Source organism: Acomys russatus, chromosome 9 (genome assembly GCF_903995435.1).
Source record: "Acomys russatus chromosome 9, mAcoRus1.1, whole genome shotgun sequence".
Taxonomy (NCBI): Eukaryota; Metazoa; Chordata; class Mammalia; order Rodentia; family Muridae; genus Acomys; species Acomys russatus.
The window spans coordinates 17,849,678-17,866,837 of NC_067145.1; the positions used below are offsets into that span (position 1 = coordinate 17,849,678).

At 35.6% G+C, this 17,160-nt stretch overlaps 1 protein-coding gene across 3 annotated transcripts in view; it reads left to right on the forward strand.

The window, feature by feature from the left end:
* Nucleotides 1–9,607: 9,607 nt before the first annotated feature.
* Cdh18 (cadherin 18) overlaps nucleotides 9,608–17,160 on the forward strand; it is a 406,710-nt gene continuing 399,157 nt past the window's right edge. The window contains exon 1 of one of the 3 annotated variants that reach the window (XM_051150995.1): nucleotides 9,608–10,034. The gene's annotated coding sequence lies outside the window, so the exon portion shown is untranslated. Of the gene's footprint in view, nucleotides 10,035–10,832; nucleotides 10,863–17,160 lie in introns of those variants that run through there. The other 2 variants (XM_051150998.1, XM_051150997.1) reach the window with 2 other exon arrangements.

Sequence of the window (17,160 nt, forward strand, 5' to 3'; positions counted from 1 at the left end):
AACTTCAGAGGCAAGATGCCCCTATTGCACTAACAATGTCCTCACTTTAATAGAGTTGACCTTGCTTTTAAGAATAAGAAAACCCGAGAGCCAATGTACATATTTTTGTGTTTATAATTACAAAGTGACTGTTTGTGTGTGTGTGTGTGTGTGTGTGTGTGTGTGTGTGTGTGTGTGTGTGTTTATGGGTGTGTGGGTATGCTTGTGTGTTTTGGATTTGTGTGTGGAAGTCCTTTTACTGGCATGGGAAATCTTATTAACATAAAAGGAAGTAGGTTTGGAGTATGCTTTAGTGTCTTTTTATGTTTCTGGGAGACTTACACAAACTACAGTTTACTTCTTCAGTTTATGTTTTATATAACTTTATGTTTTAGTTATCCATTTCTACTCAACATAATAAATAGAACAGCCTTAAGTTTTTATAACCCATCATATCTATTTTTAAATATCATCCTATGTTTCTTTCTATTTTAAAGAACACGAGGTTATCAATTTTCATACTGTTTTTGCTAGTGAAACTTTTCAAGTCATTGAGTCCTTAATATTTATCTATGTGAGTACACTTACAATTTCCATACCACTTTGTTATCTGGTGGGAGATTCCACAGTGAGAACAATTGATGACACTTCATCATGATACTTGCCTTCCATTTAATCATGGCTAATATTTTAACAAGAGCATAACTTTTACGTAGTAAATTCACACATTCTTTTTAGTTCTTCATCCCTTTCTTCTCCTGCCTGAATTTTTTTTTCTTTACTGGGTACTATAAACATCTTAGGTCCTTCTGTTTCCTGTTCTTCTTGTCATTTCTGGGTAATTAATTTCCATCGTCCAACTCTAACTTTGCAAAAAAAAAAAAAAAAAAAAAAAAAAAAAAGCTGTTTTTATATGTTCAGGATCAATTAGAAAAGCATGTATGTGGTTTCATAGCACTCCTCATATGTGTCATATAGTACTACATTAGAATGAAATATTGGTTTATTACGATTCTTCCATTCTATGATCAGATTAAGTTATGAATCATACATTTCCATGGTTATATTAGATAAGGCTGCAACTAGGTTGGCCTATGCTAAAACCAGAAAACATAAATATGTTACTTTGGTTGCTTGCCATGCCACACATTTTAGATTTTTCTATTTTCATTATTACATGATGTCTAATGTATCATTTGTGAACTACTGAGCATGTCAATGCAGGTATATAATAGTGACGACAGAAGCCTAGACATGAGAGCAATTAAGACTATGTGAGTTTCTTTAGAGATAGTTCAAAACTGTGATATATTTTGCTCATCTTTGCAGATGTGTCAGAATTCTGCAGTAAATCCTGCCTTGAGAACGTAAAGGGAGATGTATATATAACCCTTAACAAATGAGATACGTTCTCGAACTGTGTCAGTATATGATATATTTTGTGGAAGCATTTTCAAATTCCCATAACAGGATTATAATAATTAATTTTTATAGATTAGATATATAAAAATATTTACTTGGATAACATATATTTTGTTTAATTTTTCCATTTATTAATAAATGTTTTATAATTATCTTTAAAATTTGACTTTTTCATGTGTCTATTATCAGATTTTTTGGAATTTATGTCTATTTTATTAAATAAAGATATTTGTCCATATGTAGCTTATGGAATTTATGGCATCATTTTGCATTTTATTAATTTTCAATTTGTTAACTTAAATCAAGAAATTTCTGGCTTCTGTTGATCTCCTTCAATGAAATCCCTTCAGCATTTTCAAATGGGACATTGCATACTTTCTAAGTAAATCTACGTATATCTATTCGTGTACACATCTGCATACTCATTCATCCACATAAAATGCATATTTTGCCAAATATGAGAAGGAAAAGCTGCAGAAATTTAGATGAACTTCTAATGTTACTACTTGGTTCAGTATCCAGATAATTTAAGTCCATTATAGTTCTCAATTAACAATAACATGATAGGAAAATGGATGTGAAATGAATTTTGAGAAAAACAAGAAATGGCCAATAATTACTATAGTAATCACATTAACAGAAATGGAACAATAACTTTCAGCTATTACACAAGCAAATTGAAAAAATGTTATTGCTCAGGCTTAGCAAAGAAACAGTAGTTTACTTATTCTTACATAATGGTGTTTCGAGGCAACAGAGTAACCATTGCTATAAGAACTATTCAAAGATTTTTTACTATGGTTGCAGTTCTTCTATATAATCTATGCAAATGCACTAGACAGAGGTCAGGCATGGGATCATAATCAGAGTTGTTCATCAAAGAACAGAATTTCAAAACCTCAGCAACATTAGGATTCACTAATATTGAAAGATTAGGTAAATTGTATTACACATATACTGTAGAAAACAATGCTGAAAATTGAAAGTGTTCAACACAAGCTTTTATTTACATAGAAATTGTGGTACACAAATAATTAAAGGCAAGGAATATTCATAGTTCTTCCAAGTTTTTAGAGAAAACAATTATAAACAATTATGAATTTGAGAGTTACAGCATGCTACTGGTAATTTTATTAGTCGAAAACTCTCAATAAAGTAGTTCAATATATTTCCTGAAATGTCAGTGATTTAGTTGTTTAGAAGTTCTAATTAATGAAACATTAATAAAATAAGCTGGGCCTTTTTGTAAACTGAGTTTGCAAAATAGATTTTTAAGTATTTCTGCTGTTCTATGAATATTTAAATCTGAGCTCAGTATATTTCTTGGATGATTAACCATTTTAAGTGCCTTGAGATCACCAACATATCAATTTTTACTATATAGCATCAAAGAGGTAAATACAGAAATGAAAGAATGAACTAAATTAATACTGCTCCCAGGATATTCCACAGAAAATGTAGTTTTCTTTTTAATAATAAGCTTCCTACTAAGAATTTGTTGATTTATATTTGGTTTCTTTCTTCTAACATTTGAGCATAAAAAACAAATTTCATCTCTATTAACTTAAAATATCTATCTTGATCTAAAAACATCTTAACCTCTAACCTACTAAGCTTAATTGAAAGACTAAACTATCTGGTCTTCAAACCCATCAGAGACTTGACAAGGAATAAAATTTAAATATCTGTGTGGACTGGAAGTGCAGGTTAGCAGCTTCTAAAATGAAAAAAAAAAAAAAAGAATGAGACAATTAACTACCAGAACAGTCACCCAACACTCTTGTCACACAACACTCTCTATACTGTTGGAGCATCATCTTCAGCCTTCTGGCCCCAATATATCTGACAGACAAATTAGTGAGGCAGTAACTATTGAGGACTTGTTCATCCTGTCTTGACAGAGTTCAGCCATCAACACTGCCTGCATTTAAACTTGCCTAATTTTAGGCAGAATTCTGTCTGTGGCAGAGATGAAGACATTTTGCCCAGTGGCTGGTTTGCCACATTTGAAGCTACCTCCATTAGAAGGTTCTTTGATGCTCATCTTCTTCTTTGAGGCAGGCTGGGTGCGGACAGGAGTTAACTTGTCTTGTTCAAGACCTTTAGAATAACAAGAACATCTTTAAATGCTAAATTCTGTAGGTCTCTGAGTTTTTTAAGACCTTATTTAACTATTTTACCACATGTATCTATAGAATTGTATCTATCTATTAGACCTAGAATATATATTCTTGTTATAAAATTAGACTAGTTTTTGACATGAGCATGATTTGCATAAATATACAAAATTCAATATCATTGAATTAAAAAAATAACCTTATTTGTGAGTAACAATTAGAGCCTTGAGATGAGTAGTAGATTCAATAATCTACCTTTTGTTCTATCCTCCTTCTGTTTCTATATTCCCCCTTTCTTTCTTTTCAGCCCATATCTCCTTACCTACAAAAGAAAGATAAAGGAAAAGAGATATGTCCCTGAGTCAAACCTAGTTTCCTCTCTCTATAAGACCAATAAGAGTTATAACAAATTCCCATTGAAAATAAGCATCTGTAGACCAAGTGAGTAAAGAGAAACCTATCCACATTCCCCCTCTTAGAAGAAATGGGACGTTATTCTCTTATGGTTTCTTCAGACTGATTTAGGGCAAACCATAATTTTGAAGGGCATACCCCCAAAATTTGTGCAAAATGGATAACATTTGTGGTCCATTTTCCAAAAGTTGTGAAATTCCAGGTTTAATAGAAGTCCTGTGTGGGACAGTCTGGACTGCTGGACAAATTGGCACCAGAATCTTTCTACAATGCTGTCCTGGAAGCTGTACTCTTCTGATGGGTGACAGCAACTGTTCCAGTGAGATATGATAGATATTAATCTCCATTCAGAAATTTATACCCAACAAGTTAGGATAAATGTTTACTTCAAGTTTCTTAAATACAAATAGCTAAGGCTGATTGCTTCATGGTTCCTTCTGCTGTGTGTAGTTTATTTATTCATGTGTAATGTTATAAATGTATACATTTGAATAGAAACACAATTTAAAAATAAGAATTGGTGACTGTTATTTTGATTTTCACCTTTCTCATCAATATCTGAGTTTGACCCTGAAATGCTTCATCCCCCTTCCTGATTATCTAATGGCATAGTTATTCTCTTGAGGATCACTACAGAGACTTGCTAATTAGACCTTTCAGTGGCATCTCTGACTTCTTTGGACTGCTTCTTTGACATAAAGACACATAGCCCTTTTAATACATAAAGTGGCTCCACCATGTCTTTACCCTCCCCAACCTTCTCTCTCCTCATCAAAACTGCTCTCTCAACAGGAAAAAAAAACCTCTGCTGAAGCCCCAAAATAAAGAAAATTGCTAGGAATATCTTCCAGGAATAAAAGAAAACCTCACATGATATTACTAATAGTTTTTTTTTTTTTTTTAAATTTCACCTGGGCACTAAGTTTCTTAGGTGTTGTGAACTTTAGCCTGTATAAAATTGTGTAAGACTCAAATAGCTCACTTGGGTAGAGATAATATCCTAATCTATGTAAAGTAATATGTTTAGACTAAAGTTTAATGCTTAAACACCTCAGTAATTAAGAAGTAATTGAAATATAGCCTGGCCTATGTCTTTAAGAATTTTCTATATCACATTGGACTTCATAATATCTACAATTTCTCAATGAATATTAGTAGTATACACTCAAAGAGGTTACCCATGTATAACAATAAACTCATATAAATATTATTACGTGCCTAATATGTTTTATAAAATTTAATTCTCCTAGAATATTTTAAAGGATACATTTTATCTCAGTCAAAAATCTTAGACATGAAGAAAACTCTAAAAGTTGAACATTGTGTTTTAGGTGTAAATGAACCAGAATGAGTGATGCACAGATAGAAGGCAACACATCACTACTTATGTATATTTGAAGATAGTTATTAAAAAAGTTGAAGAGATTTGAATTCATAGACTGAGTACAGAAAATAGTCATCACCCTTATGAATGGACATCTACCTGTTAATCTATCGTGAGTCTGCATAGAATAAAACATCAGAGGAAAGAATAATTTGCACTCTGTTTTGTGGGCAACATCCATGTTTACATGGCTTTAGTAATTTGTGTTCCTAATTGATAGTCCCTGAAGGAAGACTGAAATATATACTAGGTATTTTCTTACCTCATCAACCTTTCAGTTTACTTACTACCATACTTAGTGTATTTCTAACATCTAGATGAAGATCATAATTTTCTCCAGTTGTCAGTGAGTTGTTTTCTTTCTATGATTTACTATTCTCTCTCCTCTCTCTCTCTCTCTCTCTCTCTCTCTCTCTCTCTCTCTCTCTCTCTCTCTCTCTCTCTCTCTCGCTCTCTCTCTCTCTCTCTGTCTGTCTCTCTCTGTCTCTGTCTCTCTCTGTGTCTCTGTGTCTCTGTCTCTGTCTCTGTCTCTCTCTCTCTCTCTCTCTCTCTGTCTCTCTCTCTCTCTCTCTCTCTCTCTTTCTCTCTGTCTTTTCTGTCTCTCTCTGTCTCTCTCTCCATATATCAGCATCTATCCACTACCAGTGTCTTCTCAGCTAGGGGTAGGTCAGTCTCTCAACCATCCTTTTCCAGTTCACATTGCAATGTTGACTGCTTTAATAATGTGCAGGGCTTTTGTCCTCAATAACAGCTGTTTTTGATAATGGGTACAATAAGCCCTGCCATGTCCAGAGGAGATGATCTTATAGCAATCCTTTCATGGACTGTCTGTCTCTTTCTGTGGTGTTCTCTGAATTTTAGGGGTAGTAATATGATAAACTTGTATTGGTACAGGCTTTCTCATATTCTTTCAATCAAAAGCATATAAAGTATATTTTTCATTAACTTAAAAAGTAATGTTTTGGATTTTTATCTCATAAAAATCTAATCACTTATTACATATCATTATTTGGAAATATAACTGTAACCATTTGAAATAAATGATATGCTAATTATCTGACTGAAATTGTTTTTTCATAACACACATCAACAGAAAAAGCTGTATAACTCAAGTTTATGTATTGGTTCTTGTGACAACTCAATAAAGACATTCAAGGATAAACCAGCTTGCCATATACCCTTGACCCTTCCCACTATTGAATTACAAGAAGAGGATCTACAGACATTTTTTAGATTCTTGCTTCATTTGTATTTGAAAATATGATTCCAAATTTTCACAGTACAACTGAACATGTGATGGCATCTACAGTGACACTTTTCTGAGTTTCTCTTTCAAAATGTTCACCATTTAGCACTACAATTTTGCCTTTCTAGTTTCTATAGTCTGCCCAGCATCAATCTTACGTTGGATGCTTCTCTGTCGCCAACTAAAAGGATTCTTATAACTCTTCCACAGTAACACAAGAAGAGTTCAGTATCAGAATTGCCCATGCTTTCAGTTTCTGAGATTAACGCTATAGTAAAATCTGCTAAGTCTTTTAAACTAAATTTTGACTTAAAAAAAAAAAAAAAAAAAAAAAAAAAAAAAAAAAAAAAAAAAAACATGATCACTACCTCTAAGCACGATGCTCCAATTAGTCCATCTGTTGTCTTCTCTATACCCTGCAAACACACCACACGTACTAGGTGGACAAAAGGCTCACCTTCCTATTGCTGGGGAAAGTTGGCACAGGCTCATAACATCAAGCTTTTAAAACCACTTATGTGCCCTGCGCACTGTATCATGGGGGTCTGAGAGCATCTACAGACCTTAATCTGGGTGCAGTCATTGATACACATCCGCCCTTGATAAACAGAGTATTTTCTTAGGGATGGATTGTACTTTTGCCGTTTTGAGTAAGTGCCTGTTGACCCATGCCATTCAGTTATTGTGGACTCCATAGTGGCAAGCCTCAAAGGATAATAAAACCCTTTTTTTTTCTTTTCTACTACATCCCTGGAATTTTTATTGCTGATATCTGAGAAAAACACAATTTTAGCCAAGTAGCAACAAACATTTTATTTCAATCAACTAGAAATGACGAAATAGACAGTGTTGGTCTTCTCCTGAGAATGTTAAAATTAAACTATGTGACTTCTTTGAAACCAAATGCTCTTCTTCATGTCCTTTTTATTCATTAGAACTATTCCTTCCCTCATTCGTCGGTGTCTCATTGCCAGAGCAAGAAAAGAAGTGCACTCTGTTTTCAATATTCATTTAAATAAGCAAATATGAATTTTCTAAATAATGATATTTTATGTAGTTTATGTTATTTTTTCATTTTTGTTTTTTGTTTTTTTTTGTTTTTTTTGTTGTTGTTGTTGTTTTTCGAGACAGGGTTTCTATGTGTAGCCTTGGCTGTCCTGAACTTGCTTTTGTAGACCAGGCTGGGCTCTAACTCACAGATATCCACCTGAGTCTGCCTTCTGAGTGCTGGGATGAAAGGTGAACACCATTACACTGACAATGCATTAAAGTAATATTATAAAGACTGAGAAGGTTATAATTATATATTTAGGTATATATTGTAACCTTCTCAGTCTTTATAATATATATATATATATATAATATATATATATATAATATATATATATATATGTATTATTAACAATTAGTGATAAAAAGAGGCTTTAAATTTGAAAGAGAAATAAAAAAGGTTGTATATGGGACTGTTTGGAGGGAGGAGATATAAGGGTAAAATAATTTAATTATATTATAATCTCAAATTTTAAAAAATGAAATTATGACACTATATAAAGAAAAGCCTTCATTTGTGTTGGAAGCCACGAAGGAGAGAATAAACCAATCCTGAGACAACACTGGCTCATTATTCTGACATCGTTGTTCCCCACTAGTTTAAATGTTGGTCATTTTCAAATTTTAATTGACTTCTTATAGATTTTGCAGGAGCAACTAAGTACCTCAATATGCAACGCTTTCCCAATAAGACTTAACTCATTTTCAGCACTTCCAGCACTATTTCTGTTTGTCTCTTTTAACATACCAACCCCCAAAATCAACTGAACTAGCTCTACTATTCAATGGTCCCATGAAACAAAGACAGTCAAATACATAAGTAGTTGATTCTAAACATTCCATCTACCACACTTTAAAAGAAATAACCGCTTACCTTATCTTATCGAATGACCTTTCTCAAAGTAGAAAAAGACCAAATAAGTAGGCACAGTTACAAGTTAAATAACCTTTGTCAAACATTTACCATGATTTATTAATACCTGCATAGATATTTTAATGCCTTTTTCCACACAGAGGGAAAAATTCCAGAGAGGAGTCTTTTCTAAATTTTAAAAAGTTATTTGAGGGTGAGGAACTGCATAATCACGGGGAAAATCCCAACCTTGATTGTTAGCCCCACGCTTTGCACATTAGCAAACCTGCCTCCTTTTCACACTACATCTATTAAGCATGACTGATTTTCCTCTAGAAAAGCATTAAAAGGGGGCTTTGGTAGTTTAACCAATATGTATCCGAAGGAATGCTATTCTCTTAGTGTTGGCAATGATTGAGAATCCCATATAAGTGTTAATATCCCTGCCAGAAGACCCTTACAATAGCCATTCAATTAAGAAAAACACCTACACTTGTTTACTATGATGCTCGAAGTGAAATGTAGGATGATATTGATGGGTGAGTGTGGGTGACTTCCTGCTGGGAGAAACTACTGAGGATGATGCCTCAGCTGTTCCCATCAGTTTTGAAAACAGCCAATCAGGCCTGGAATGCCTGGTATCATAAAACTGTGTACATTACAAAACCTTGTAATTTATTCAGGAGTCAGAAGAGGTGAGAAGTTCATGCTTGGCTTGATTCTTCTGGCACTAGTGAGAGGTAGTGAAGGCACTGCAGCACTATTCATCTTCACAAATATAACGCTGACCTCCAAGGAGAAGCCCCACCTCAAAGAAACCCTACACGACTTGAGTACTTGGGGTAAGGCAATGAAAAGGGCATCTCTCAAGCTAAATCGCTGGACTTCCCCTCTACTAGGGGTCGCTGATGAACGAGCCAGCAGTAGAATGTTTATCAGGCTGTGACGACTTTGCACGGAAATATGAAAATTTATTATCAGCTTGCCACATCAGCGCTTGCCCTGTCTGCCTTTGCTCTTTCTCTTCTGATGTATACTCCCACTCCATCTGACAGTCACCCCAGGCTCCTTTCCCTACTTTCCCATCCCCCCTGCAGAGTACTGCTGGACTAAACTGTCATCGGCGTCCTGGCCGTCATTTTTCAAGAACACAGGGTTTTTGTTTTGTTTGTGTTTGTAAATGATTCTTATTAACCTTATTACGATCTGTGTGACCTTGTCTATGGGGCAAAGAGCGTATTTGTACAGACCCCAAAAGTATGTATGGTGGGGTGGGGGAGAAGGAGGCAAAAGAGGAAGAAGGGACTAGGGGGGAGCGTCAGGGAGCAGAGGAAGGAGGAGAGACTGTGAGAGCCCAGCATCAGGCGGACAGGAGCTGCCAGCCAATCAGAGAAGTGCTCGGGAGCTGCAGAGACCCAGCCTGGGAGCCTGGGGCTGGAGGTGCGCGGAGCCGGCGGAGCCTGGGCTCTCGGAGGACCGCGAGCAGCAGTGCCCAGAGCTCTGAGAAAGTACCCCCTCTGCTTCTCATAAATTTAGTTCCTTTCTACCAGTTAGGGCAAGTCAGCTAAGGTAAGGCTTCAATACATCACACTTTACTCTATCGTGACATTAATATTTTTATACAATGGGGCTGCTTACCCAGTTCTGAGTGAAACGGTATTGGTAAAATCTTCCTCCTGGATGCTTTTCACAGGATGCTGTGCTAATGGGAAAGTTGCAGGCAGTAGCCTTGCCGCTAGCATAAATTTGTATTTCTTATGCCGGAATGCTGCTTTAGAGCCTAAGGAATGCAAAGCTCCTACTCCAGCTGGTTTTTGTGTGGATGCTGTGCTGTGGATGTGCTGTTACTGCCCTGCCTCTGAAGAAGTTGGAAGGGGACTCAGTCAGGCACATTCGTATACTGGGGGCATCAGATTAAGCGACATCTATGTCTGTCTATAAAAGTGGGAACAGCGTGGTCAGTCAAGCAGGAATATAGCAATTGGATTTTCCATAGTGCTTTTTAATTCTTGTCTTTTCAGTATCCTGTAAAATTACATGCTATCTTCGCACCGAAACTGCTGCCAGATGAGCCTGGTGTGTTTTGGTTTTTGTTCCTTTGGATTTTTAGAAATGTGTTATATTTTTTTCCTTTTTATATTCCTTGTATTTTTTTCTTTCACAAATGGTTTTCATAGACGTCTCTGGAATGCTAAGGTGAAAACTTTTATGTCTTACAAAAGGCACAGTAATGATGCAGGGAAGAGAAGCCCGCTGGGGTCCTGTGATCACTAGCTAGTTTATTTGGTGTCTGCCTGTTTGTTAACTCTCAGTCACTGCCATAACTTCCTAACCTTGGTTTTTTTCTGCGTGTAGAGTCATCTAATTTTGTCTTTGTTTCCCCATCTAAAAATCAAGGTAAATCCCATCCATACTTGTATGTGAGTGTGCTATGCATGCAGATGTTGTGGACCTGTCATATGTAACAGGTGAAAACAATTTTATTAGTTAGGGTTATTAAGATACCCTTAAAGCTCTTATGTGTTGCATTAAATGAGCCTCTCACGTCTGGTCTAGATAAGTGATCCTGTGTGTTTTCTCATTTGGAAATTGAGGGAAAAAAACATCCTAGCCAAAAAAAAAAAAAAGAAAAGAAAAAAAAATGCTGCTTTTTGGTTTGTTCAGGTGATGGCATGTCTGCTTTGAGCCCAGAGAGAGATAAGACAAAGATTTTTGTTATGCAGCCAAAAACCTAACTATATGCTCTCCTTGCATTTTCTAACCTTTATCTTCGACTCTGGGATCACCCACAGATGTTAAAAGCAGGAAGCTGTCCTTCTGCAGTAACTGTTCTCTGTCTGAGGCTATCTTCTCCTCACAGAACATATCCACCCCAGAATCAAGAGTTTGAAATGCAGACTAGCTCTTGTGCATACCTTGTAACATGTAGGAGGAGGAAACAGAATGTGATACTAGAAGAAAGTCCATTCTGTAGCATTCTTGTCCAAGCACCAATTACTGCAGCTTTATTTTCAAGCTTCCTGTTATATATTTGATTCTATATTTACAGTCAATGAATTAACCTAGTGTCATTCACCAAATTCATTTGCTCCATAAAACATCCACTTAATGGGCTTTGGTCAATAATTGCTTCATGTATTACATAGTTCCTGTGTTTTTCAACATGGGTGGCTAACTTAAGAAAACAACTAGAAAATGATACTAATGGCTAAAATTGATTGCCTACCTGAAAACAAGGATTGGTTCAAAATGAGAGTAAGCTATTTCAATTGCAGAAAAAAAAAAAAAGCCTAGGAGACTATAAGCCAATAGCAAAGGAGAATAAGACAGTAGAAGGAATGTGATAGGAAAGTCTACTTGAAACTGTGACTGGTAAACCCTGAATATAATTAGCTGTACAAGTTATGAGCATTGGCAACAGCTTCTGATATTTGGATTAGTTTTTTATTGTGGAAATCAATAATTATTATCCCTCCTATTCCCTTAAACTAAGATGGGTATGGAAAAATGATTGGAGATGTAGTTGTATAACATTATAAAATTTTAAACAAAGTTTATTCTATATCCTAAATATAAATTATTTGTTTATTGGCTCATAGGAATACTATTATTAGGTATTACATGTATCTTTGTGGCCCAATGAATATAAACTGCATTTTAAAAATGTATTAAGTCTCTTCTGAACTTAAGGGTGGTTAAGAGTTGAAACTATCCCTTATATATTTTTAAATTATATGTGGTAACATCTAAACATGCATGTACACTATAGTATACTGAAAATGCTTAAGATAAAAATTCACTTATCCTGAATCAGGTGACAGATGTAGCATAGTCTAAGGAAAAGTATAGGCATAGTATGTATGATTCTCTTTTTTTCTTATTAGAGACAATACTACAGAAAAAATTTCAACATTCTTAACTTTGTGTCTTTATTGAAGGTACAGTACCCATGCCAAAAGCACTGTATTCTAGATCAGGGCTTGTGAATACTGGCTCTGTTGACATTAAATGTTACTTCTTTCTAGAACACAGAAATAGCCTGAGCTTTCCAGCCAATGTAGCAATCTCCTTCAAGTCTACATATTAACTTCAAGGAACATTTTGCTAAAGTTTAGAAACCGCAAAGTAGCTTCTTAAATTGTTACATTTACTCTGGTGTGTTAAGAAAAATATTGTTCTTTAATGTGAACTCTTGCCCTCACAAATAGAAATTGGTGTGTTTACACACTGGTCGGAAGTCTGCAATGAAGTAGAGAACTGACCATGTGTTTCCAGTGTCAGTGCTCTGATCATGACTTCTCTCATGCCTTTGAAAATGGATGGATATCAAGCTGTACATTTCCAATAGGTTCTTAGAATATTATTGTGAAACACTGTCATGACACCATCCTTGTTTTTTCTATGAACTGAAAGACTGACACTATAGTGTTCTATGCTAAATAGAATGGGAACAGAGAAGAACACTGAGGAAAAAGGTCATCTGTTGGGATTATAATAAAGTTACTTTCTTTAAAAAGATAAATCATTAATAATATGGCTTCCCTCCATGACCAGACTGTAAATATGAACCTAGACTGTTTTTAAATGGCTTTCTTCACAAAGAATTCATTTGGCTAAGGGAGCCCATATCACCCAATTTATTTAATTGATGGTTATGAGTAGCATACTAGGATAACACTGTGTCTAAAATTTGAAGATGGGGCAGAGCTTGGATATAGCCTAGAAGCACTATACTACACTATACTACACAAAGTCTTTGTAAGTCATCGTTTCCATTTGTAGCAGGAAATTTATAAAGCAAGTGATATGGTTGGTTACATTTGTAAATATCAATGGCATTGTTGCTAAATTATCATAGAATCAGTGTCCTTGATGGCTTGTTTATTTAATATTGATTCAGGAGGCTGCCTTCAAGCTAGATGGTTAGTTAAAATCATTGACAAGAAAGGTTAGTAGTTTCTCTTCAAATGTAGTTCATAAAGTACAACTTTAATATGAAATATGCAATTTAAAGTTACAAATCAATTTCCACTTTTTTTCATATTTCTACTCCATTACCAACCACATTTAAAATTTCTTTGCAGGATTATAAACCATAGATATGGGACATGACATTTTCAAAAGGAACTGTTTTGTAAATTAGTTAATTAATTCATCCTACATCCCAACTGTAGCCCTCTGCCCCCTCTACTTCCTATCTCTCCTACCCTAGCCCTCAGAAAAGTGGAGTCCCCACCACCATCAACCCACCCCAGCATATCAAGTCAAATGAGGACTGAGCACATCCTCTTCCATAGTGGCCTGGCAGGAAAGGCAGTCCAGCCATGGGGAAATAATCGAAAACAGGCCACAGAATCCATGTCAGAGACAGCCTCTGCTCCCTTACTAGGTGACCCACATGAAGACTAATCTGCCCATCACTTACACAGCTGTTGAAAGCTTGTGAGAAAGATAATTTTACAAGAATGAATGCTGGGATTTGGGTCCCAAAGATGTTATGCAAAAGTATAGGAGGTGTGGTGTCTGTTTTTTATACCAGCTCTTAGACATAGAGACAGAGAGAGGATTGAGTTAATTTAACCAAAATTTGCAAGTGTGAACATGCATGTGTACCTGCAAATATGTGTGTATCCATACACATACAAACTTTTTTTTTTAAGATTTATTTATTTATTATATATACAGTGTTCGGTCTGCATGTACACCTGTACACCAGAAGAGGGCATCAGATCACATTATAGATGGTTGTGAGCAATCATATGGTTGCTGACAATTGAACTCAGGACCTTTGGAAGAGCAGGTGGTGCTTTTAATAACTGAGCCATCTCTCCAGCCCCCACTTACAAACTTCTACATGCACATTCAACCACACTACACACAGGAAAAGAAACTGTCACTGCTAATTCTGGTATGCTTTGGATTATTCTTGAAAGAATAGATTAACATATATATGTGTATATATATATATATGCATCATTATGTATATAAATGTAGATTTTAATAAAATGCACATGTATTGATCATTGAGAGCCCGTGATCATTTACATTGAGCATTATATATGACTGCTTTACTGATTTTTTTTTTAATAAAATTTTGAGTTTATAATTAACTTGATCCAAACCATCTCATATACTTAACACACCACACCCACAAATATATGGCTTTAATTCTTATATTGTTTTGTGCATATTGTATATACATATTGAGAGTATATGCATATAATCCATATAATGTTAATTGTATGCATATTTTTGGGGCTAACCATTTGGTACTGGATAAGCAGTTAGTGTGTTCTTCCCTGGAGAAGAACACATTCCTTGCTCCCAGATTTACAATTGCCTATCTTTCTTTTTATACAGTTGAGGCTCATGGGCTTTTCCTTATCTGTTTTGGCATGACCATTTATGTCTTCTTTGTTTAGTGAATGTTTGGACATCAATTTGAGGGGAATTTATGTGTATAGCTTGTAATATTCCCAGGAAACATGATCTCACAGGAAATTCATGATCCATATTCTCTTATACTCTTTCTGTTCCCTCTTCTGCAATGTTCCCTGGTATAGTAGTGTTTTGTAAATATATCAGTTGTTTGAGAGTTCCACAATTCTGCATACTGATTTAAATAATATTTTGTGCTGGCTTCAGTTTGTTGAAAAAAGAAGTTTCCTTGCTGAGAGGTGAAAGCTACACTTGCCTGTGGATCAAGGACAAATATTTATAATTGTTAGGATATATTCTGGTTTAGGAAATTCGTGGTTGTAAAATCTTGGCCAATAACCATGGCTTCACAATGCACTGAGTAGGTAGATATGATTCCACTGCCAGAAGTACTTTTCTTGTTGTTGAGCAGCTCTTAAGTCCAATTATAAAGCTGTTTGCTACTACCAAGGTATGCATGCACTCCTGCACCCTTATGGTTATTCTGCCATGTTGATGGCTGATGTAAGTCACGGGCACTATAACTTGCTAGAACTACTGGTTGCTTCCCTCTGATGGAAGGTTTTAGTGCACTTTCTGATTTCATGAAAACTGGTCCTTAGGCAGGGTGCATTCATGTGAGTACTAGCTCAGGGGTCTTGGCAACTATTTCTGAAGTACATGCTGTCATCAGAAATGAAGGCTTAACTTTCCTCTCTAATGGGTAACCAAGTGCAGCAGCAATAGGCTTGGCATTTTGAGAGTATTTGGACAGCCCTGACCAACAAACTCATTTATTATCAGATAAATTGATTCTTCCATATTATTGCATAGTTTTGCTATATTTCTTTACCAAATTATCTATTCAAGTATTTATTGCAGAATAAAGGGAAGGCCAGTACAAAATAAAGATCTATCAGTGCTGAAAATGTTTTGGAAGATATTTAAAGGAAAATGAAGAGGAGTGTCCAAGCAAAGCTAGTTTCAAAGTAACAGATGTCCATTTTGGGTTTTTTGTTTTTCCATATGAAGTTGAGAATTGATCTTTCAATACATTTACATTATGGAATACTACTCAGCTATCAAAAACAAGAAAATCCTAAAATTTGCAGGCAAATGCATGGAACTAGAAATTTTTATACTGAGTGAGTTAACCCAGACTCAGAAAGATTCACATGGTATATACTCACCTATAATTAGACACTGGCCCAAAGGGATGTCCCATGAAAGTCTTCACTTTCCAGGAGATAGATAGATAGATTCAGCAACTCCATATTGGGACTCTAGATGAGAGAAGCATGGAACAATGGGGAAATAGAAGGAACCAGAAGGTCTTAGAAAGCTACATGAAGAACATCATGATGAGTGGATCTGGACCCAGGGGGGTCTGATCAAACTACTGCACCAACCAAGGACAATACATGCAGTAAACATTGAACCCCTACTCAGACCTAGCCAATGGATAGAACATTCTCTACAGTTGTGTAGAATGTGAGAACTGACTCTGACAACTCCAGTGCCCCATATTTCACCACTTCCCCCTTGGTGGGGAGGCCTAATGCCACTCAGAGAAAGGATAAGCAGGCTACCAGGATGAAACATGATAGGCTGTGACCATATGGTGGGGAAGGAGGTCCCTTCTGTCACAGACCTAGGTGAAGGGAATAGGGTGAAAGAGGGAGCAATGGAAGAGTGGGAGGATACAAGCGAGGGGATAACAATTGAGATGTAATCTGAATAAATCAATTAAATAAAAAAATTTTTAAAGGTGACCTAAAATTAATAATTGAAGGTAACTGAAATAACACATGGCAATTTATTTTCTTTTTGTCAATAAGTACCCCACAGGATGGCTTAAGTACTGTTGTAGAAATATATTAAAATGTTTTCTTTTGGAAAAACAAAAGAAGTGACAGTTGCCCCACTCTCTCCTAGAATGAACAGATATTGCTTTTGTGTATAAAGTAAATTCTTGTGTTTAGATTTCTGCATTGGTAGGCCACAATAATTTAGGGAAGTTTTTTGGCCAAAGCGGCAAATAGGATATGTATGATGCCCAAAAGTATTCTGTTTACTAAAACAATTATAAGATTGTCATCAATAATGTCTGGCAATTCAAGATTGTACACACACCTTGCAAAAGACGTGATAGTGAAACTGTATGAACCGTTAAAGGTAGTTCAAGTTTTCTAGCTTCAGCCACTAGAGGGGAAATAAACAGCCATTTCCATTGTAAATGGGAGCATTTTCAAAGCAACTTCGAGACTTTGAACTAATC